This window comes from Pteropus alecto, unplaced genomic scaffold, assembly GCF_000325575.1.
Source record: "Pteropus alecto unplaced genomic scaffold, ASM32557v1 scaffold3, whole genome shotgun sequence".
Taxonomy (NCBI): Eukaryota; Metazoa; Chordata; class Mammalia; order Chiroptera; family Pteropodidae; genus Pteropus; species Pteropus alecto.
This window is the reverse complement of record NW_006442484.1, coordinates 13,812,702-13,837,618: the sequence shown is the minus strand read 5'-3', so window position 1 is coordinate 13,837,618 and position 24,917 is coordinate 13,812,702. Positions and strand designations below refer to the sequence as shown.

The following is a 24,917-nucleotide window of genomic DNA, read 5'->3' as shown; positions in this document are numbered from 1 at the left end:
CCGCCGCCGCCCCGGGGCCACGCTCCCTTGGCCGCCGCCGCCGCCCCGGGTCCGCTAGGCTCCCCAGCGCGGGAACCACCGCAGCCCGAGGAGGGGCAACAGCTGCGGATCAGCCAGAGCGGCCAGTTCAGCGACGGGCTGGAGGATCGAGGTGAGCGCGCGCCGCCGGGCGCTTTCCCCGGCCGGATCGGCGCGGTCAGGAGCCGCCTCTACCCACTCCGGGTGGGCCGGGCGCGAGGTGCGCGGGGACGCGGAGCTGGGACTTCCCAGCGGAGGCGCGGAGATCCGAGAGCGGCCAGCGCTGCTTCGGCGGCCACTCCTTCCTCGGAATCCGAGAGCCGGCTGCCTCCCGAGGAAGCGCGTAGGGGCCCGCGCCTACCTCTCTGGCGTCCACTGGAAAAGTTTGCGGGAGGCGGTTTTTTGCCTTTGAGGACGAGCGCTCCCCGGGGACTGTGAGCCCCGCTCAGCTCGAGGGGACCCGAGTTCGTTGGATCCTCTTTCCCGCGCCCCCTCCGATCTCCACCGGCTCCCCGGAGAACTTCCCTCTGTGTGTTTAGCCTCTGGGGGGTCCCTGGTGGCCGCCGGGCTGCCCCCAACTCATTTAGAGGGCACCTAGTTTCCCGTGGGTCACTCCCTGCTGTCTGGTGATGCGTGCAGAGGATTGGTACACTTGGGTTTGGACCACCAACATCATCTGGATGAATGCCACTGAAACCTGGTGGTTCCCGGAGCGCACGTCCCCACCCCCTGCAAATCGTTTCCAAGACACTGGTCTGGAACCTCGCAAATCTCCCTTTCCTGGGAGGCCAAACCCTGCCTTCCTACCGACATCGATGTCCGCTTTGAGTTGCCCTCATGAAACGAGAGAGAGAGAGACTCCCTGTTCATTCCCGTGTCTCTCCTCTCCCCCTACATCCCTCTTTCCTCTCTTCCTCGGTTCCTTTCGGCTCGGAGCCCTGTTCTTGGCCACGTCTATACCTTTTCTGCTTCTTGCTGAATCCAAATCGGGCCCCTCGGAAAGACTCTGGTTTTGTTAAAACCAGTTAGTGGCCGAAGCGGGATTCTTGCAGCCAGGCCCTTCCGGGGGAGCCGGCTCATCGCCATCTCCACCCCCTTTTCTTGGAAGACTTATTTTTTGTTGGCTGTGGCGGATTTTTATATTTTAGTCTTAACAGGTTTCTGTCCTATTCTTAGTATCTCCTGTACATTTTTATTCCGGTTTAGTGTGCGGATGCACGATCTCTTTCCTCTTAAAAATTTAAACTGTAGCCTGTGAAATAGAATGACATGGAAACAGCAATTCCCTGAGAATCGGCAGGGAGCTCGGCGAGAACTGGAGCCGCTCCAGTTGAAACGAGTTCCGCACCTATGTTGCAGTTTCTCCTATTCTCACATAGCTGGCTATCATTTTAGAGCTGATGATTGGTGACATCACAAGCACCCAAGACCTGTCAGTTTTATGATAGGTGGTGTTAATTACCTTTCTCTCTGCAACTGATATTGTAGCATTTACAAATTTGGTGTTGAAAGACAAGACTCTGGGTTGAGCTTATTTTGTAGCATTGCAGGTCATCTCTAAAAGCTGGCCTGTTTCCCCCCACCCCACAAAATGATAGGAGGGAAAAATGGTGCTAGAGTGAGGTAGTATTTAGCATTTCGTAGTTCATGCTCAAGTGTAAAAAGCCCAACTGAATTCATTCATAAGGTTATTTTTCACTACTCTACTGAATTTCATTTTCCATTATATTATAGCATGAAAGCATTCACTGTTCACAAACTGTTACTGTGTGAAAACATCGCATACCACACACAGCCTCTCTGTTAGGATGAACCCTGTCCCCCAAAGAATCAGTGCCAGGTGTCATTGAGAGCCGAAAGTCAGTGTGACATTTTTTTGTTTGACTTATTCCTGATAGCAAAGAGTTAATGATGAATGAGTCATCTTTATTAAATAAATCAGAAGGTTACTTGGGAGGTTTATTATATTTTGTGTTTGTGTTATTTTTTCTTATGGGGCCGCATCTTTCCACTATTGATTTTTGTATCCTCTGGGAATGATTTAATTGCTGCTACCTTCTTCCTGATGGTGAGAGGATTGGGGCAGAAAGAAGCCTCAGCAGTTACCTGCAGTGCATTTCTTCATCATGCCTGGCTTGCTTGCTTCTAGGCCTAAATACCTATAGGGTGTGTGTGTGTGTGGGGCGGGGGGTACTCTGGATGTGTACCGATATTCAGCTTTCTCTCTTGTCCTAGCTTCGTAGCTTTAACATTTCCCACTACCTTCCCATGTAATGAATATTCCCCTTCCTTCAGAGAATCAAAGCCTGACTCTTTAGGACAAAGCAATGAGAACTAGTTCATGCCAGCATGAAAATGACTGATGGCCTTAACCTCCCCACATATATTTGCATCCTCCCTCCCTCAAATAATACGACGTCAGTCCTTCATTAATACAGCCCTTAAGATTACTATTACCTGGCCCAAATTTAAAAAATGTGAAACCTGAATGACAGTAGAAATTTGAATGTGGAGAACAACTGTGGGTAGCAAGGACCCAGCCCTTTGTGTAGATTTGAGGCCTGCCTTAGCTTCTCTAGGCTCTGCTGCCTTCTACCTCTGAAGCACAGCTTCCTGAAAACTTTAGAAATTCTCACCACATCTCTTTGGCTTCCAGGTCTGCATGCAGCCAACATGGGAACAGAGGTGGAAGCATCTCTTTTTTGAGCTGAGTCTTCATAGATAATCATACTCCACTTTGCTGAGAGGAAAGTTTTCCATTCTTGGTAATGGCTCTATTTTTAGAAAAGAAAAGTAGGAAATAAAGGTTGAATCGAAATAGGAAAGTTTCTCCTTTCTTGGACAATCTTCCCATTGCATTTATTCTAATTTTTTAATTTAAAGACTCTCTTGAGGGAGGCCCACAAAGGATCGGATCTTGGGAAGAACCACCAGTCCCGTTGAGAGGACCTAGGTGCCACCTTAGCAGGGCAGTCCAGCCCGTGTGAGCTGTCATTTTAAACACTTCAGTGGTCTTGCTAGCCTACTGAGGGATGAAGCATGTAGATTGGTCTGTATGGTCCAGTCATAGTGCTGGAAACAGCTGACTTTGGAAGGAAAAATGCCATGTGGCAGAATAGAAAACGCAGATCGTTGTGTTTCTATTAGAAAATTAAATCTACTTCTGAAAAGAACCTTGTTTTTACCCGCAGTGGATAAACCTCTTGAGATCGTTGCTGTCAAAATACCCAGCAAATGAAGTGCTTATTTGAGTCATTACTAAATGTTACAGCTTCACTTCTCCTAGAAATCAATTGGCCAAGATGAAAGGAAGATTTTTATATCATTTGGAAAAAGGGAAATGAATTATCGGTTGTGTGTGGGACTTGTTCATTCTCGATTGTAGCTTAACTGAACATAAAGGTGATTGTAGTTGAAAATTAGAATAGGGTGTTTTTTGGCAGCTAGGGAAGATGTAGACAAAGGGACAAAAAGAAGTAGACAAAGGGATTTAAATTTGAAATGCCTTGTACCTAGGGCAGAATTTGGTGAGAGGTTTCTCTGTTTTCCATCCAAGTGTATTTGTTAAGGAAGGTTTGGAGAGGTTTTTTACCATGAAGTGTTGGAGATGGTGTTTATACCTACCTTTAGCAATCTCATCTACTTTTTGATCCCATGTGAGTGTACAGGTTTCAATTGTTTAAAAATTTCTGAGCTATAAAGTGGGCTCACTAAGCAGCCTTCTTGATATTTCCTTTTGCTTTGTTCAGGACTTGTTCTGCGCGCTTGAATCTGGGTGGTAAAGGGACGAAGTTTTTCTTTTTTCTTTTTTTAGGCGAGGCAACCCTTGGTTGACCTCACAGATTACAAGGACCTTGTCAGTTTACAATCCCTTTTTTAAAATTTTTTAAGCCTACAGTACCTGGTCTACCTAGGTGGTCTCCCATCCAAGTGCTAACCAGGCCTGACCCTGCTTAGCTTCTGAGATCAGATGGTATTGGGCTTGTTCAGGGTAGCATGATCATAGACAAAGGGACTAAGTTTTAACAGGGTCCTTGTTGTAATTTTTGGCAACCAGAGGCTTAGCGTGGTGCCCAGTCGGTCTAATGGGATGATGCATTTTACACAAGGCATTGTGCAGTTTTTTAAAAATGGCCTCTTAGCTGAGACTGCCGATTTCTTCATTGTTGGGAACTGTTGTGATGAGGCTGCTCCACCTGTGAAAGGTATATGATGGGTTGTTTAGCTATAGATGTTGTCATAAGCTTTTGTTTTGTAGACTGCTTGGCTGAGGATTTGATTCTTCGTGAAACAAAGAGATGCTGTATATGATCTATTGTCAAAGGAGAAGAAAAAATATAAATTGGATCATACTGAAGATATTTCAGTCTTCGATCTAAGGCAGTTGAATCTCGGGTATTGCCTTGGAGTCATGAATTTCTGTTGTTGTCAAGGGCTCTCAATGTTGAAAGTATGGGAGACAAATATCAAACCTTTCATACACATGGCCTATCTGGAAAGCTGCCTCTAGTTTTAGCAGACTTATCTCACTTTAATATTCTGAAAAATTTTTTTACATACACTTGGTACAAAGGGATAGATAAATACAGAACAGCAAAAGGAGAGAAGAAAATGTGGCCTGTAATTTAGGTCAGTGGGCTGTTGGTAGTGGCGGTTAAAGAGAAATGGTCCTTCTGTTAATTGTCATTGAGGGAGCAATGAGGGCATTTATATTCCACGACTCATTGCTTTGGGCAAAACCCAGCCTACCAGTTGGGACTGAGCAGGTGGATCAATACAAATCAATGCCCACAGTTAAGGAGCCTGAATGGTCAACTGAATGTGGGCTATTAGTGCTGTTTTCCTAAAGAAAGGGCCTTGTTAGAAGGAGCAGCGCCATACCTGTGTGAGCTAAGCGAATTAACAGGGATAGGGATGACTGCGGTCATACAGCAGGTCAGGGAGAGATGGGGTCTGCAGGCTTCTTATAAAGAAGACAACTACTGTCACCCTGCAGGAACTCATGCCAGAGATTGCCAGAGCCTCTGATCTTTTAAGAGATGCCAGAAAGCCTGATTTCCATGTGAACTCTCCTAATCATTAAAACACATCTTGGCCCACGGGCTGCCAGTTTGCAATCCTTGGATAAGAAAGTATAGCTCTGGCTGTGGGTTTCTTAATAAGGAAACGTCTAACTTCCTTTTCTCCTTGTTTTGTCAGGCTTACTGGAAAGCAGCACTCGTCTAAAACCTCACGAAGCCCAGAACTACAGAAAGAAGGCGTTGTGGGTCTCCTGGTTCTCCATTATTGTGACACTGGCCCTGGCGGTGGCTGCCTTTAGTGAGTATCCAGAATCTTGCAGATTGATATGTGCTGGGGTAGCCTGTTTTATTCTGACTCCTGTGGGGTGTGCTTTTGCTTTTAGTTGACTATTATTGACGAGTACTTTTTTTTATGTGATTGGATAGTCAGAGTACTTATAAATTAGTAAAATGGCTTCTTTCCTCTGTGAAGGGAAGAGGTGGATAAGAAGAAACTGATATGAGGAGCCTTAGTTCTCATCAGTATGTGGATTTGTGGAAGTAGATTCCAGCTGCCAGCTGAATAGTGAAAATATTTTCTTGATGGATGCCTTCAGCTTGGGCTGACGTGCGACATATATTCTTGAGATTCGTGTTTTGAGCCTTAGTGCAACCAGATGAGTGTAATATTGCAGTAATCCTCTCCTTTTCCCTGATTGTATCTGTGTAAGGTTTGGAATAAAATGGGTGCTTATTTTTATGAGGAAAAATGAGAGAATCCTCTCAAGTTTTCAGTGGCCACAGAAACAAAAAATATTTATTACGATCAAGAAAAACTAGGGCAATTGAACACTTTCTGCCTATGGATAATCCCGTTCGGAGGTTAGGAATCTCTGTGACATGCGTTTTCTCAGCTAACATTTGCAGCCTATACAGTGTGCACGGGCTATTTATTCTTATTAATCATGCAATGATTCACAAGTTTCAGCAATGGCATTCAGCTTCAGCACAGACTTGGTAGAAACCAGTGAGGTTTTTTTCTTTCTTTCTTTCTTTCTTTTTTTTTTTTTTTATGCTGAGGAAAAGAGGAATGTATTTTGTGATTTGTTTATTACTTTAACAGAAAGATCTATATTCTAAGTGATAAGTGTCACACAAAGTGTCTCATGACAACCCTGAGGGTAGGAGAAAAAAGGACCGTGTGTGCTGGAAGATAGAGCTTGGTGTATGTTGTTTAAAATTCTGTTCTGTGCAGTTAGATCTGCTGCTGGAAGTTGGTATCGGCTTCCAAGAGGGAATATTAGAATTTGATCAAATGCTTCTGGCAAAACCGGGTATATATTACTTGAAGCAATTTATATTGGAAACAGTATGCCATATCTTGGCTCTCAAAAAAGCCAAACATTTAGAAGCAGAGGGTAATACATTTCAGGGTATAAACATTTACCAGTGAGCCAGAAATCTAATCAAGAGGAATTCTAATTCCTGAAAATAGCTGCTCCTTCCTCTCGCCTCTTTTTTTTTTCTTTTATGCTAAAACAAGAATAACAAGCGGATTGATGTCCCCAGAGGATAATTTGGTTGTGGTGGCTGTTGGCAGCTCCGGATCACACACCATAATTTACATATGTAAGGAAAGAGGAATGGAATGAAGGGAGGTGGTTTACAAACAGAGTAACAGTCACTCAGATGTGTCCCTGTGCCTAATAAAGCTGTTACCGCTTTATCCTGTGAGTGTTTGAATGGGGATCTGATTGTGAAGACATAGTGAGCAAGTCTTTCCTTTGGGAGACTAATACTACATTTGGTGTACTTAATCTCATAATAGGGAAAAATTATGGGGAAATTTTGGTTTCACATGTTACGCTTGATCACTTGGGTTATCTTGAAAATTTTGTTCCATTTCCTTAAATAAAAAAGAATGTTGTATAATGCATTTGGAATTAGAATTTGCTTTGTAAAGTTTTTTTTTGTCTTTTAAAAATGATTTTACCCCTTTATTGTAGCAAGTACTGACAACGAAAGAATGTCCAGCCTAAGAAAAAATCTTAGGAGTTTATTTGAGCCCAACTGACATTTGCCGGGAAGCAAAATCTCAAGGGATTGAAAAAATGCTCTGGAGAATGGCAGTATTACAGTTTATTTTATACCTTAATATCAAAGAAGGAATGTAAGGAGGGTTGCATGAGATTCATTGATGGTAGATTAGTGAGGGGAGAAAACAAGCAGGGTGAATCTCTGAAATTGGATAAAAAATAAAATGGAGAGATGCGTACTTCTTTTACAGGGGAGGGTACAGAGTAATTAACATTTATAGCATGTAGAGATGGTGTGCATGCAACAAGATAACAATGAGGAGTCTGTGGTCTCATGTCCTGGTGGGAGGTTGTGCTCTGAGGGCTCTGGAAAAGGTGATTACTCTGATATTTCAAAGGTATATTATTTTAGATGCAAAAAGACAATAGACAGGCTCACCAAAGGTGTAAGATTGGCCTTTGTGGAGAAAGCTACAGGCCTAGATGTGACTACCCGACTAGACTCATGTTTAGTTGGGAATTTTTATGTTTAGACCCTCCTTCGTGGTTACTTTCAAGTCTCTGAGTTTGTAAGGCCCGCCAGGCAGACTTCCCCTGAGCTTGTCAGGTTTAGTATGTGGCCCTTCTTTTTCATTCACAGTATTTAAGTCTAATCCTCTAACTTCTTACCTCTAAAATGTTGGCATTGGCATATAATATCATGATCTTAGTTGTTTTCTGTAGTATATTCAGTTTGTTCCAAAGTTGCTTTAAACTTAGTTAAACCAAAAAATGTAGATGAACTATATTTTCCTCCACTTTAACTATATAGAATAGCTTTATAGTGTGTGTGTGTATTTCGTATTTTAAACTCTTGGGGTGGTCTTTGGTTAGGGTGTGGTTAGGGTTGTTGGTTTTGCCCTTTAGTTTTCTAAATGTATTTGTAATATGAAATACTCAAAATCCTTTGAAAACATCAGTTCCATGTTGACACAGTTTTGTGAAATCCTTTTCGTAGTTTTGAATGGAAGGAAAATCAATAAGGATTAAGTAATATAAGCTGACTTTTGAAGTTATGTTTAAATTATGATCTAAAGGAAACTTGTATGTTTCAGAAATAGCAAATGTATTTTTGAAAAAGTGTCAGAAGGAGCCCTAGTCTTATTCTCTGAGGAGGTGGTTGACAGGAAGATGGGACGAAATGGAATAGTCTGTCCTAGCCAATGAAATGGTCAGTCGACTCAGTGTTTTTAAAAGGAATTGCCATGGAATTACAACATGTGATGTTTGGCATGGCAGAGAAGTCTTTGGAGTGTGTGTGTGAGTGCGCACACGTGCGTGCATGTGTTGCCAGAGGGTGATAATCATGGCAAAGAGAAGGCCATATTTGTTGTCACGTTTTCTTGGCACCGCTGGATGGTTTACCATCCCTTTGGGGTCAGGAAGAGCATGTAGTACTCAAGATTGTTAGATTAGTTAACAGACATTTAAAAAACCTTTTTAAAAACAATTTTTTTTTTTAAATTAGGTGGAAGGGAAATCTTTTCTTGGAAAAAATTTCTTAGAAATAAATTTCAGCTAAAGTTTTGTTTAGATACTGTTATCGAACCCCAGTGTGTGAGTCCGTCCGCCTGCATGCATTGGATGAGAGATGAATGAGCAAGAGCTTATAGTGGAGAAGAGAATTTTTTGAGATTGACGTCAATCTGGAGTTCGGGTGAGCCCGCGTTCTAAAAGACTGAGCTCCCCTATGGCAGGTAACTAACAGGTTATATGGAGCCCAATCACCAGACACCTGTGGATGAAGAGTTTGGGGGTTATGTTAGGAGCTGACTGGTCAGAGGTGAGGTAACGGTAGTAAATCATTTCTTTAGGTCTTGAAGACAGCTCTGAGGTGAGCTCCCACATTCCTCTGTCTGGTTTCTTGGAGAAGGAGCCCGGGGAGTCATTCTACCTTAGGGCTCAGGAGCTGCCAGAGGCTCAAACTTTGTAACCATGAGTCAGGACCTGGTTTGTCCTTTTCTGCTGTCTTAGGGGTTAGGGATTATTAAGGGGAAAGGCTAAGGTCTTTGAGATGTACAGAGGAAAAAAATGGTTTTTAAAAATAAGAGTACAAATCATATCAAAATTACGAGGGCCCTTGGTTTCAATACCAGGCTTAGGTTTCTTTTATTTTATAAACAGTTGAAATGTTTTTGAGACAGTGGGATCATCCTATGGCCATTCTCTTGCTGGGGCGGTGTCTTGGGATCATTCAGACTTCCTGCTTTATCTCCTCACCTGCCATTTTCTCTTTAATCACAGATGCTAATTTTTAGCTGAACATATTCTGAAGAAATGCTTTTGTCTCTTTTGTGTTAGAAATGAAGATTATGGATATGTATAAGCTTTGGAGACACCTCTTTTTTCACTCAGATAGAAAGCTGTCATATTTTAACACAGTGTGTACATTGCAAGTAAAGTTTGTTACCCTTCACTTTATATAAGCTGTGTCTTCTCAGATTAGTCGTTTTTAAAAGACCTAATGATAAAACTAGCTTATTCGGTATTACGGAGTTATAAATCAGTATGTGTGTAACTGTGGTTGATATTTGCCTGTCTGGCATAGTTGAGAAAATTAGGTGAAATCTCAAAGTTTGTGACTTGAAAGTATTTTGAAAGGAATATCTGCTTTGAAAGGAATATAAACTAGTTTTGCTATTACTTGGTAATAGAGTGATTTTGGGCCTGTCCAAATGCTGATATAAAACCAGATGGTAATACATCTTGAATATTTCAGAGAGAGCCCAAGTTTGGTTTTAAAATTCATTCTGTTTATAATTGGTAGGCAGCATGGAAAATGGCAATCTTGTTATGAACAAACCTTAAAAAATATGTTTTAATAATGAGGCTGGAAAGAGAACAGAAGTTCTGTTTCAAAACTCAGGGTTTTGACATCATTAATGTCTTTGTTAGAATGATTTAGGAAAATGCATTCTGGCTCATTTTGAGGTTTGAATGAGTGTGTGGAGGAGGAAAAAGTTTCCTTTACCTTTCAGAGTTCTTCTGGCTGCTCTAATAATCAAATTCACATAAGATAGATTAGCTGGAGAAAAACATTAAAATTTAATAACATGTATACCTCCTGTGTACGTGCAAGAGACCCAGGAACACGCAGTAACTCGAAAGCCATCACCTTAAAGACCGCTGTCAGCTAAAGACTGAAGAAGGTGTTGAGGATGGGGAATCAGTTATGGCAGATTAACATAAGCACAGGAAACAAGGGTAAGATTGTATGCAGATCTAAATCTAAGCCTTCTCCATTAATAAGAGTTTCTAGATATTTAGCTATCCTTCTCGTCCTGGTAATGTGAGAGAAACGCCCTTTCAATCAGATTTTTCCCTTACAAATGTAAATGTCCTTTATAGAGCATCACTTCTACTTGGTTTTCAGAGCTTCTGTGATATCTGCTGTTTCTTAAAATTAACCAGCCTAGACTAATCAATATCCCAAAGAGATATATTTTGGGGTGACAAACTTTGTTCCCCTTCAAGTGCAAGTTAATTTTTAGGCACTCAATACATGTTCTGTGGGAAGTGAACTATATTTGAAACATCCTCAGGGAAATCCTAAGATACACAGTTTCATTTCAAAAAAAAGTACTTCAAGATCTTTTCAGAAAAAGCTCACTCAAAAATTTAGTGAATCATTTTTTTTGAATAAATTTTTTTTTAATTTTTGAGTGACATTGATTAATAAAATTATATAGGTTTCATGTGTACAGTTCAATAATACATCATCTGTATATTGCATTGCGTTCACCCAAAGTCAGGTCTCCTTCCGTCACCGTATATTTGACCCTCTTCTACCTCCCAGCTTCCTCTTTTCCTTCCGGTAACCACTAAACTGTTGTCTGTGTCTATGAGTTTTTGTTTGTTTGTCTTATTTGTTTGTTGCTTTCAGTTTTATGTTCCACATATTAGTGAAATCATGTGGTTCTCAACTTTTTCCATCTGACTTATTTCGCTTAGTGTGATTATCTCAGGATCCATCTATGTTGTCACGAATGGCAGTATTTCATCTTTTCTTATGGCTGAGTAATATTCCATCATATATATGTACCACAGCTTCTTTATCCAGTCAACTATCAAAGGATATTTCTGTTGTTTCCATGTCTTGGCCACCGTGCATAGTGCTACAGTGAACATCGATGTGCATATATCTCTACAAATAAATGTTTAAAAAAAATTTAGTGAATCAGAAGACTTAAGAATTAGAAAGTTTGTGAGAGGAATGATTTTTATATTTGGAAGTTTTAAAATAATATATTTGATTTTAGTTTAAACTCTTGACACTTAAAAATGGTAGAATTAGAGTACTTTTTTAATTTTTAAATTGTGAGTCTAGCAGTTGAGAGATAGGTAAGGTATTCTTTCAGGTGCCACACTGAGATGGAAAAGGCATAAGACCCTCTAGGGGCCTTCTGGTACACTGAGAGTAACATCTAAAGAGTTACAATGGCCCAACAAGTCTAGCCAGACCTAGCCTTTGCTCTTTTTCTCTCAGACACATCAACTTTTCCTTAGAACTGAAGCTTATGTCATTTCTCCATGCCCATTTTCCCATGGAGCTCTGCATGGCTGACTCCACAAAGAGGCCTCACCAACCACATGGACTCATCACCCCAGAGTAGTTTTATCCATTATATGCCGTATTTTCTTCATCACCATTTTTCCCTTTGTGTCCTTACCTCCATTAGATGATTTTTGTGAGGCCCGTGTCTCTTAAGATTCTACCCCTGAAATACTTTTGTGAACCAAAGACTTAAACGCACAGTTTACATTCTGCTTGTATGATGATTCTTTACGTAGTTTGCTGGTCTTAGATCTATTTTTATTGATAAAAGCCGTATATGTACATTATAAAAATTTATGAAACCAAAAGTGCATAGTGTAGGTCTCTGTCCCATCCTGAACTCTCTCTCTCCCAGTTCTTCATTGCCAGTGTCTTGTGTTTTCTAGACATTTTCTGTGCATGTACAAGCCCAAGCGTGGTGCCTGTGTACACCTTCCACCTGCTACTTCTGTTAGATATGGTGTCTTTCCCTGGCTGGTATTTCAGATAGCATGGGATTCTTTGCAAGCTACCACTTTCATAGTTTTGTATTAAGTGGATTTGCTGTGGAGAATCTTCAAGAACAACCTCCCAACCACTGTCTGCCTGCTGCTGCTGAACTGGTAACATGCTGGGGGGGATGTGGGCAGGAAGTTTGTGAGCCACATCCTGGAGTGTTTAGTGGGATAACTTGCTCCCAGTAAGTGTGCTGAGTGAATGATAGCTATGGATGCTGTTTCTGAGATGTGGAAACCAGGAGGGAGGAATTGGCCGAAATGTGGTTTGGGAACCTCATTCTGACAATGCTCCCTGTCTCTGGGTTCCTCCTTCACACCCTCATGTCATCAGAGATTCTGTGCCTGTCCCCTACACCCCTGTGCTGCTAGCTTCCTGACGGAATATGGAATGTTACTTTATTCAGGCCCTTTTGCTTACTGGGAGGCCCCTCATGGTCTTGGACTCTCCTTCCTGGTTAGACTCCTCTCCTCCCATCTCCCAGCTTACTGCTGCTCTAGCCTGGAAATGCTCCTTGGAGTTCCCCAAATGCCGCATCCTGCTCTGCCCTTGGCTTCAGATGCCCTTCATTCCTGATCCCACTCTTTTTCTAGGTAAATTTCACTTATCCTTAAAAATTGAAATGAAAGATCACTTCTTCCAGGCAGCCTTCACTGGTCCTCCATTTAAATGGCTGATTGAAATGCACCTTTGTTCTCATAGCCCTGTGGGCACCCATCAGAAACTTGACACACAGTACTCCAATCATTGTATTATTACTCTTGGCACTAATACATATTCTTCAGAGGCAGGGCCCCTGTATTCTCCATTCTGTATTCTCAGCCCCTAACTCAGTGGTTAGACTAGAGTAATATTTGATGTCTCCGTGCTGACGCCATTATGGCTGTAGCAGGTTGAGAATGTATGTTTGTAGGTAAAGATACAAGAGAAAGGACTGACAGCTTTTTCAAGTGCATGGAAGGAAACAAGGGGGTAAATTGCAGCTAGGACATCTTCAACTTTGTAAAAAGCCAGGATGCCAGAGCCTATTCGTTCCCCTTTCCTTCCACTTCTCCACTGTCCTCTCTCCCCCTGCCTCCTATGGAATGAATGGATCCAGGGTTCTATTGACAGGGACTAGCTTGGCGCTGTTAGGAGAGCACATCTTCCTGAGTCTCCGCATTCACAATGAGCTGCTGTTCCTAGCTGGAGTGGAGGAGGGGTCTCAGCAGCTGCTTGCGTGGTCTGCCTCCCTTCTCTCTGCGTTCTGCACACAGCATTTAATTAAAAGTGTGGCCAGGGTGCATTAGCACTGGGGTGTCCTTGTCACATAGCCATGGCAGTGATTCAAGGGGCTTGGCAGTGAGCCCCAGCTGGACTCATCTCATGAGGCCCGGTGAGTCCTGGCCCCTCCCTGTGTGGGCCCTGGGCTCTGATAGGAAACAGGCCTGTATCCTGTGGGAAATTCGTGAGGGCTTTTCCTATTGTCTTGTCTCTTTCTAGTTGTATTTGTTAGCCATCTGGACAAGCAGGGGTTTTCTGATCTGCTTGTCTTCCAGGCCTGTGGGTTGGTCCTGTGGGAGTTGCCTCTCGAAGGTGAATTTCTGGCATAGCTGCTCCTTGATAAGAGGTTATTTTCTGGTACCCTGTCCTGAGGGCTGAAAGGTAGGTGTATGTTTATATGAGATTTGAAAGTAACAGATGAAGCCAGAGGGAAGGAGAAAGCCTCTTCCCCTGTGAAGGAACCTGTTCCTCACTTTACCTTGTCTTCTGTGCCTAACAGCCCATCCTTCCAGCTAATGAATGCATTCTTCCAATCGTTGTGAGTGCCTGTTGGTAAAGGACAATTGGCTGTGCTGGATACCACAGAGGATATTAGGACGTGGAACAATCCTTCCATCCCCTTGAAGAGCTCAGGTCTAATGGGAAGGTGAACTCTAGAGATGTCAGAGCAAATGATAGGATAGTGGGACAGGTAGATAACCTGACTTCCTCCCCCTCATCCCACTAAACATAAACAGATGCTCAAGAAAGGACATCATTGATCTGTAAGAGATAGGACAGTCTACAGTCTCTAGGAGCTTCTGTCTTCCACCTCCCTCCCTTCCAAAAAAGTATGAGATGAAAATCAGAGCTGTTAGATTAATGCAGAAGCTAGGGCTGCCCTGGGATGAGAGTGCAAGAAGGTGGCTGGTCTAGTATGAGGGGTCTGGGTTATGATGTCCACAAAGGGATGGAACATGGCTGCCGAAGTTTGCTACAGCTGCCATTACAAAGTACCATAGACTGGGGGCTTAAACAAAAGAATTTTCTCACAGTTCGGCTTGTAGATGGCTGCCTTCTCCCTGTTTATATCTTAATCTCTTATAAAGACACCAGTCATATTATATTAAGGTCCACCCTCGTGACCTCATTTTCACTTAATTGCCTCTTTAAAGACTCCATCTCTAAGTACAGTCACCTTATGAGGTACTGAGGCGGGGTTAGTTCTTCAACATATGCATTTGGTGGAGGTGGGGAGGCAATTCAGCCCATAACGATGGTCTTGGCCAGCACCAGGTAGAAAGAGGAAACAGATCTCAGAATAAATGTACTAGAAGACTTTACTTTTAATGAATGGGTGGGCCAGAATAAACCCACTCAGCAGCCCAGAAGAGAATGAGGAAGCTTGTCTTCCTGAGTATAACCATGAGGAGTGAGGGTCAAGGAGCTTTCCACTAGAATTCACAGCCATGAGACTGACTTCATATAAATCTGTGTTTGGAATTTTCATAGGTAGATTTCCTTGGAAGTAGACTCTGAGACCGACATTTACTGCAGGAAGTTTATTGGGAGCAGGGGCTGGAGGAGGCTCTCAGGAATCATTCATGAAAGTGAGCAGGAGAAGCTGGATTGGACAGAGGAAGAAGTTGAACTTCAATGCTGCTCCCTCAGAGGCTTGTACCATAGGGATCTGAAAGCTGAGATAACCCTTAGGAATTGTCCAGTTAAGGCAAGGGGGCCAGAGCAGTCATTGGTGTGGGCTGCCCCAGGGAGAGGTGTAACCTTGGGAGATGAAGCTTTCCTCAGTAAGAAGGCAGTTTCAGGAGAGGGATGCAGCTATGAGTCGTCAGCAGTCCTCAGTCTTAGCAGTGGGGGAATGAGTGCCCAGGTCCTGCAGGAGGATCTAGGAGACACCATGGCATCCGCTCTAGGAGTTTATACTTCCTGCTTAGCCTAGGAATCCTCAGGATGTGGTTTGATGTTGGAAATACCCCTTGGAATACCTGAAATAAATACATGTTGAACCTCAGCTATGGGCCAACAGGTGTCCCACGGATGAAGCTCTCCCAAAGGTGAGCTCACACCCCAACATTAGAAAACTCCAGAGAAAAGGGTTCACCATAGCCGAGTCATACCAGCAGCATGATTAGAACTCAAATTCTACATAAGAGAATTACTTGACAAAACCTATAAAATAAGTATGTGTAATATGAACAGATGATCAGAAAGAAATCAAGCACATGAAAAGATACTGAAAATAATAACTGGAAAATAACCAAATATATATATATTATTGCTATTTTTATTGAAGCCACAGCATGGATGTAGTTTTTAAGAACTATAGCAATCCCCCATTTTCTCTCTCCTCTCTTTCCCCCTTGTTCCTCTCCCAGCAACCACTTTACTTCTTCAAGTTGATTCTTGTATTTACATATATATAGACACAAACATATATAAATAATAGGCTCCTAATGCTATTTCATGATTTTTTTTCTAGTTGAGGCATTATTTGTTGACTTTCCACCATGGAAGAAGATAATTTACTCTTTTACTCTCCTGGCCCCATACAAACATGCTCACTTCTTGAATTTCCATCCTTGCTTAATAGTTGTGGTTGCCATTGTTATGACTATATAAATCTTGTTCACTAAGCCATATGGTGAAGAATGATTACTTGTTTCCTTTACGCTTTTATATTTTCTCTGGTTTTAATACCTGTTTTGTTTATTCCTATGTTTACTTTTTTCTGACTCTATTTCTTATTAAACTCAAATTCAGCATTTGTAGTCCAGCCTCAACTTTGCTGTTATGTTTTCAGATGCATGATAATTCTGTCAGTTTTTTTTCTGAAAGCTTGGAGTCATTTGATGTCCTCTACTTGTTCTGGTTGCCTCTTCTACCCTGGTGCACAGCTACATCTTGGGATCGCCCTTCATCTTTCTGGGCATTCCCTTTATTTCTTTGTAGAGTCCTCTGTTTCCTGGATACCATGTCCTCCCCGCCCCCCTCTGGTTTATACCCTTTTGGGGAAGCACATCTTTTTCTAGCACCTAAGAAAGGGTACACTGTAGGTGAAGCTTTCAAGTCTGAAATGTCGTTAATATATCCTGACACTTGATTGATGGCTAAATAGAAAATTCTCAGTAGGAAATAATGTTCCTTAACAGTTTTGAAGGTTTTGCTCTATTCTATTCTTATTTCTAGTGTTGCTATTAAAGTCTTAAACTATTCTAAACCCTAATCCTTTGCATGAGACTTGCCGTGATGGAGTCTTTTGCATCTATTTATACGCCTGCTTTCTATCCTTTTCCATCTTTTTGCTCTACTTCCTGGGGTGTTTCCTTTGTATATATTTATATTTCCTTTATATTTTTACCTTTCTGTAGAGCTTTTCATTTCTACTGTCAAGTTGTTTTCTTTTTAAATCATCTGAGTGTTCCTTTGAAAAATCATCCAACTCTTGTTTTATTGATCTTTTAAAAAGATCTTATATGTCTGAGAAAATATTAGTGAGTTAAAAATCTTTTCTATTTCTGGTATTGTCATCATCCAGGGTGCTTTCTTTTTTTCCTTTTCTGTTTGTTTTGGGTTCATTGTTCATGTTAGGGAAGGAATCTTTTGATTAATGATTTTTGATAGGCTGCTCATATTAAGAGTGGACCTCTGAGCTTGTGGATGGCCTTCACAGTAGGTTGGATCCTTTTGTTGAGTAGATTCCAATTTAATGCTTCCATTTTCTTCCTCTTGAGATGTCTAGAGAAGGGCCTTCTGATATTCTGCCTGGAGGATGAACAAAACCTGACTGCCGAATTTTGGAAACTGAGTTAGAGAAGAGGGTTGGAATCTCAGCATTCTGTGTGAAATTCTTAACTTGGTTTGCCATTTTCAATTTGGTGTTCCCATCTTTAGCCGAGTGTGGTATTCCTCAAACAAGAGACTGTTGCACCTTCTCCAGAGAGTAAACCTCTAATCACCTGCTAGGAGAGGTTGCCTTTTTGGTTCTACACGGCTGTCTTAAGAATTTGCTTTCTGGAGTCTGTTAAATACATGGCTACTTGCCCATATGTTGTCTAGCTTCTAAAAATAGTTTTTGTTGCCTCTTCCACTTTATTTTTCTAATAGATTCTCTTAAAAAAAAAAAAACACCTCTCCATTCTTAGTTTAGTGAGGTTTTTTTTAGAGGAAGCAAAAGTGAAAGTGAGGAACCATCTTGCCATATTTCCCTGAGAGTGTCAAACAAAAATTTGTAATGAAAAAATACAGTAAGTGAACCAGAACCAAAATATAGTCTGTAGAACTTACCAAGCATGTTGTACAAAGTGATACTTCTCTTATTTTCTGAGAGATGCGGAAGATAGGAAAAGTTCCAATATCAACAAGTAAGAATTCCAAAAGCAGAGAAGAGAGAAAATAGAGAACGGTCAACATATTTTGAGGTGTCTAAGACTGTTTTAGCATTGATGGAAAGGATGGAGTACATACTTTTCAAAACATTAGAGAGAGAGAGAGAGAAAAAAAAAGGAAACAACCTTATTCCGTAGAGAGCAGACATAAAAAATGGCATAGATAGTACAAAATAAAACTTTGAAACAAATGCATACATTTTAGTACTGATGCTTCTTGACTTACAGTGGAGCTTACATCCTGATAAACTCATCATAAATTGAAAATGTTGTAAGTGGAAAATGCAGTTGATGTACCTAACCTACTGAACATCATAGCTTAGCCTAGCCTACCTTAAATATTCACAGGACACTTACATTACCCTATAGTTAGTTGGATAATTATCTTGAGCTTCATCTGAAGAGTAATTGCCTTCCTCTTCTTCTTACCGAGAAACACGATGATTATTTTGTAGATATGATGGGATGCAAAAACACAAAAAACAGTATCAGAAAAACTCTGGCAACACAGTACACTCTAGAGTATTGATTGTTTATCCTTGTGATTGTGCGGCTGACTGGGAGCTGCAGCTGGCTGCTGCTGCCCAGCATCACATGAGAATATCATATTGCATATCACTAGCCCAAGAAAAGATTAGAATTCAAAGTACAGTTTCTATTGAATGTGTATCACTTTCACACCATCATAAAGTCAAAAAATCCTAAGTCCAACCATTATAAGTTGGGAACTGTCAGTAATTAAAAATGGATTAAATCCATCTGGTACAAAGTCAGAGATTGGATTTTAAAAATCTGGCTGTGCATTGTTAGCTAATAAGAGATAAATTTAAAACAAAGCCACAGGATAGCTTATGTATAGGGATAGAAAAAGGCATATCTGGCAAATACGAACAAAAAGTTGATGTAGCTATATTAATCAGAGAAAAGAGACTTGAAGACAAAAAGCATTATTAGGCATAAGTAGTGTTACTATATAAATAAAAGTTTCAGTTAACCCAGAAGGCAACATTTGCAAATTTGTATGCACCAAACACCCAACCAAAAACTGATGGAATTATAGGTAGAAATGGACAAATCATAATCATAATGATAGGCTTTAATGCATCTTTTTTACTAGTTGATACAGATAGAAAAATTAGCAAAGGCATTGAAGATTCGATTTATGGAATTAGTGTTTTCCAAATATTTTTGACTGCTATCTGTAATAATAGCACATATGACCTTGTATATCTGGACTTGTGTGTGTAGAAGTGTGTGTGTGTACACTTACTCCTACACACAAATACACTATATATCGTTATATCGAAGGCACTTTTAATTATAATATGCAACATGATTTTTTTGTGCTACTAAGAAATTAAGACTGCTGCCATTGAACTGTATCATTTTGCTCATTGTGAGTGACCTGATGCCAGAGATTTTAAAATAAAATGTGCACTATGATCATTTTCCTCCTCTTTCAGTTTAAAAAGTTCTGGTCATAACCTGTCAGACTGATTTTATGCCCCACTAATTGTTTGCAACTTTCAGTTTAAAAAACACTGACCCAGTAGATGAATATAGAACCATGCATCCAACAAGTATGTTTTAATATCATGGAATATTTATATAAAGTGACCACTTCCATGGTCACAAAAAAAGTCTCATCATGTTACCAAGACTATCTTAGAGACAGTATTCTCTATCTACAACGCAATGATCATTTGAAAGCAATTATGGCAAAAATACCCCTGTATATCATGACATATGTTCAGAAATTACATTTCTGAGTATCTCAAGAGGGACAGTTATATTAAATATTAAAAAATAGTTAGAACTTAAAATGAGAAACCGAAAACTGATGAGCCAAAATGTCTAAAATGAAAGGCCAAACAGTAAATCTATGATAGGTAGAAGAAATCAGTGCATTTAAGAATACAAATTAATGAAAGAGGAAAAGATACAATAGAATCAACAAAACTAAAAGCTGTTTAAGACTAGTAAAATAGGCTTAAATAAAAGACATAATTAGTAATAAGAAAATTTAGGAAATGAGTATATTATTTACATTTTTATGCCCATAAATGAGACATTGAGGTTGAAATGCATAATTTCTTGGAATAATTATCTGCCATGATTAGTTTAAGGATAAAAATGACCCAGTGTGCTTGACTTAACGTAAAGAAGTTAATCTAGGCCAGTGGTTCCAAACTAGTTATGATTTGCAGTCCTTCCCCACTACCCCTCCCTGCCCTGTTCATTCACTGGGAACATCTGGCAATGTTCCCAAAACTAGGAGTATGGTTAGCAGAGGCCAGGGATGCTGCTAAAAATCCTTTAATGCATAGGATAGTCCCCCACGACAAAGAATAGGGCGGAGGTTGAGAAACTGATCTAGGCCAACATGAGTGTTTTGTGGGTGTTTTGATGAATATTCAAGGATTAGATGATCTTATGTACTGGATTCTATAGACAAAGGAAGAAAGCTTATATCATTTCGATACCCAGTACTACCTTGATCCCCAAACTAAAGACAATAGAGAAGAATGTATAGATCAATATCACTCATGAATACAGAAGCAAAAATATTAAGATTTAGTACACTGGATCTGTGTTTATATAACAAAACAATAAAAAACTATCATTACCATGTTTTTATTTTCAGAATGCAAGGATGGTGAATTAGAATATTATGTAATTCACCATGTACTTAAGAGGAAAAATCATAGCATCTCTCAGTAGATACACAAAAAGCATTTGAGAGAATTCAAAGCAAGATAATTTTTAGAACACTAAGAAGGGAATTGTTTTAACCTAATAAAGAATACCTAACCTAAAATTTCAGTAGTTATAAATGGTAAATACTAGGAGCAGTCTCTTAAAATCTGAAATGAAGATAAGGATGTCTGCCATTACCACTTCTCAACATTACTCTTGATGTTTTAACCAGTTCAGTAAGGCAAGAAAAAGAAATAAAACTATATGGATTGGAGAGGAAGAAAAAAATAACAATCACTACTCATGAATATTATAGTCTGCTCTACATAGAAAAGACCAGGGAGTCTGCAGACTATTGGAAGAAATTTCAGCAAGGTTGCTGTGGATGGATAGAAGTTTAAAAAAATCATTTGTGTTATACAATGGCAAGACAGAAATAGAATTTAAAATTTTCATGACAATACCATTTCTTATAGTAACAAACCAAAAGAAATTTGTATAGGTCCTTAATGGAGAAAGTTTAAAAATGTTATTAAAATAAAATCATAATAATGAGAGAAATCCTGTGTTCATGTCTGGGAAGACAATATGAGAAAGATGTCAATTCTCCTTAGGTTAACCTGAATACATGCAGTTTCACTAGGAATTCCGGTAGTGTTTTTTTTTCTCAATAAAGTTGGTAAACTCTAAAATTTACATAGAGAGTGATAGAAAGCTTAAAATAGTCAAGATGATTTTGAAGAGCAGAGTGCATGCACTTGTCAAAATTTTTAGAACTAGAGCAGTTGAAATTGTGTGATATTTTTAGGGACTAGTAGACCAAGGAGGTTGAATAGGGCATTCAGAAATAGTACCACACATATATGGAAATTTGACATGTGAGAGAAGCAGTGTTATAATTGGGAAGGAGATAATGATACTGGAACAACTGGCTGTCTGCATAGAAAAAATGAAAATAAATCTCTCTGCCGCTCACCATACCCATTAATTTAATTCAGAAACTAAGCCTGAAAAGCAAAAACGTAAAACTTCTAGATGAAAATATGAGAATATCCGTGTGACCTGGCAGTAAAGAAAGTTTTTAATTTATGATGCAGAAAGCACAAACATCAATAAATTTAACTACGAGCAGACTGAAAAGTTTGGGTATAATAAAAAATCATGTAAAACAAAGGATGAGCCTCTGGCTGGGAGAAGATATTTACAAAGTATGGAACTTTTGTGTGTTTAAGGAGATATATCGAGTGTTCATAGCACTTTTGTTTGTAACAGCAAAAAACTGGGAAGGGAGACAGATGTCCATTAACAGATTCGATAAACAAACGTTGTTTTCTTAGTACTGTGAATCTATATATAGCAGCAGTTTTCAGTTTTATGAGACCCAGGACTCTTTTTATAACCAATAATTTATCATACCCATTTTCCTATCTTAAATAAATTTTCATCTGTATACACCATTTACAAAAATAGTATATCCTAGATGCAATATAATAGAGAAATAAAAGGAAGGTAATTTTGAATATATAAATGCTTGGTGTGATGATATTAATAAATACAACTAAGTAGTTAGTTGTTTACACCTGCATATAAAGAATAAGCTGAGATCTAAGAAAGGTAAGAGCCATACCATATTGTTGACATTTTCCTTTGTGTGACATTTTGAAATAAAGACTAAATAGGTATTGATATGCATATGTAGAAATATGAATATGACAGCTATAAGAACAGATTGATATGAGTGTATTGTGTCTTGAATGACTTGAGTGGAGTTGTTAATGTTTTGAATTGGTTTATAACTCTTTGTAAAGGTCCGAATAAAACCAAGCATACTCTTCTTTTGATTTACATGGTAGTTCCATTCCAGAAAAAAAAAAAAAAATCAATTCTATTCATAGTTCAGTAAAACAAAACAAACTCTCCTGTATAGGTAAAATAGAGTTGGATTCTGAGCTCAGATAATTTTTCAACTAAACGAGTATCTTGTGGGTTACCTGAAAGTCCTATGGGACCAGAGAAAATTCTTCATAGTGAAGAACTCACATGTACATTTTAGAATGTTAAAATCCTTGGCTCCCTTCCACCCTCTAGATAATGTAATCTCCTCAAAGTTGTAGCAGCCAACGATGGCCCTACAAATTTTCAGCACACTCCTTAGGGTGTAGTACTTCCATGAGAACTGCTGAACTAGAACTTCTAATATGAATAGCTCTGAAAAACAATGTTAATGAATAAAAAAGTTATAAGACCCTACCGATTAATATGATCTTAACTAATAAAATATATTACTTGTGGATGCATAGAGTATAAGAATAAGCATGAGAATGATAAGCTAAACTAAAGATGGTGGATATCTTGGGATGGGTGGGTGGAGAGAAGGGATCACTGAAGGTTATGTAGAAGGCTTCACCATAACTGTAATGTTTGGGGAAAAAAACCCAGTTCTGGAGCAAATACATAGTGTTAGGACTTGTCAAAACTGTTTGGAGAACATACTGGTGGTGGTTTTTAAAAAAATTGTTCTGTAGTTCATTGTATGCTTAAAAAACCTTACAAAAATCTCAAGTGAAACAACAAAGCAAGAGAATGAAAAAAGTCAGATGAACGGTTACTATTGTATCTATACCTTTATATGATACCCATTGTCCCTCAACTTTTTTTAACTATTGTCTGTTGGTTTCTTTCTATGAATTAGAAACCCTTTCTTTCCTCTTGCCTGTCTTTCTCATAGCATATAATATGTAATATCATTTTACTAGAGCCTATACCCATAAGTCAGTTAATAAAATTACAGTATTCTTTTTTACATATACTCTTTTCAGTGCTTCTTCCCCCTTTAAAATAGTATAGTATCTACATTGTCAGGTCATATAGACATTACGTACTCTACTGTTTACCTTTTAACCATTTAATCAGTTCTCCGGTGAATGTGTTTTTAATGCTGATGCTTCATTTTAGCTTTCGTCACTAGATTCCTCAGGGAGCAAAATTTCTTGAGCTCTTGCATGTTTGTTATCTTTTTCCTGCTGCCTTTATACTTGAAGGTCATTTTGGCTGAATATAAAATCCTTAGTTCACAATTCTTCCCCAAATACTTAAATATATTATGACATTGTCTTATGGCATACAGCATTGGTGTCAATGTTTGATGACAATCTGATTTTCTTACCTTAAAAGTGACTTGGTCTTTTTCTTGGATGCCCAAATAATTACTTAAAAAAGTGTCCAAGAGTTTTACCATACTATATCTTGGTGATAACTATCCTGGGTCAGCTTCTCCCAGGTAAAAGGTGTAGTTTCATATCTATTTTAGAAACATTTTCTTGAATTATAGTATTCATTCTGTTCTATTGCTTTGGTTTTATATCTTAGGAATTTCTGGTATATGTATGTTGGATGTTCCTTACCTGTCATCTTTACCTCTTAATTTTCCTCGTCATTTTTATCTTTCATTTCCTTTTGAGTTTAAAGATTTTCCTTCTTTCCATTTTCCAGTTCTCTAAAAGTATTACCTTTTTCCCTTCTTGTGTTCCTTCTAGTTTTTTTCATTGCTGAAATGAAAAATTTATTTCGGTTTTAAGCGTTTTCTGAGTGCTATTATCTGTTTTTTTAAATGTTAGAGTTGGCATCAGTTTTGTGAGCATGTTTTCCCTGGTGTGTGCTCATTCTATGGAGGCACATTGTTCTGATTTTCATTTTAAAAAATCGTATGATATTTCAGAACAATCTTCTGTTAACTCACATTCATGTGAAATGAGTACTTTTATGAGGAAAGGTAACTCTAGAGAGCTTTTGGAACATGATGGCTCTAGAACTCTTCTTCCCTTTTTGTTTTTTCCACAATGATTAAAATAACATGGCCTCCTTTGGATCTGCCTCCTATTTGGTTTTGCTCCTATTCCTCATTTTCCATCATGACTGAGCTTTCCTTTGCCTCAGTTGTCTCCGGCCTGTGCAGGTTGGAGTCTACTTGTAGTGATTTTTTTTTTTCAATGTGGAGCTGTGTCCTGGAAGGGAGCCTTCACTTGTGAGCTCAGAGTGCACAGACAGCTTCTCCACCTTACTCTTGTTTCTGTGTAGTTGCCTACAAACTGGAGCTTGTAAAGCTTTGGCTGTCTTTCTCAGACTTAACCTACTACGCATTCCAGTGACTATTGGTTTTGGGACTCTAATTTTCTTCCTCTGCTTCATCCTCATCACTGCAATAGTATGCAGGTCTTGAGGATGTCAGAGTTCATGTTTTACGTTTTGTGGAAGTGTCTTTCACTTAGTTTTGTTGTAAATATTTCCATTTTTGTTTTTTTTCTGGCTTGGTTTCTCTGGTGTATTTATGGGGGAATTCAGGGAGACTTAAAAACTATTTACTATCATTTCTATCTTCCCAGAAAACCTTGGAGTTTGTATTTCTTACTGGGATATCTTTTCCGTGATGCCT

At 39.4% G+C, this 24,917-nt stretch overlaps 1 protein-coding gene and 1 pseudogene across 1 annotated transcript in view; one reads left to right on the top strand and one right to left on the bottom strand.

Annotated features, from left to right (window-relative positions):
- Positions 1 to 6: 6 nt before the first annotated feature.
- The window catches only part of TMEM163 (transmembrane protein 163), a 205,239-nt gene continuing 180,328 nt past the window's right edge, over positions 7 to 24,917 (top strand). Inside the window, exons 1-2 of the mRNA XM_006921435.3 lie at positions 7 to 151; positions 5,218 to 5,337. The gene's annotated coding sequence lies outside the window, so the exon portion shown is untranslated. The remainder of the gene's footprint in view (positions 152 to 5,217; positions 5,338 to 24,917) is intronic.
- Positions 3,908 to 4,026, bottom strand: LOC112470806 (annotated as a pseudogene).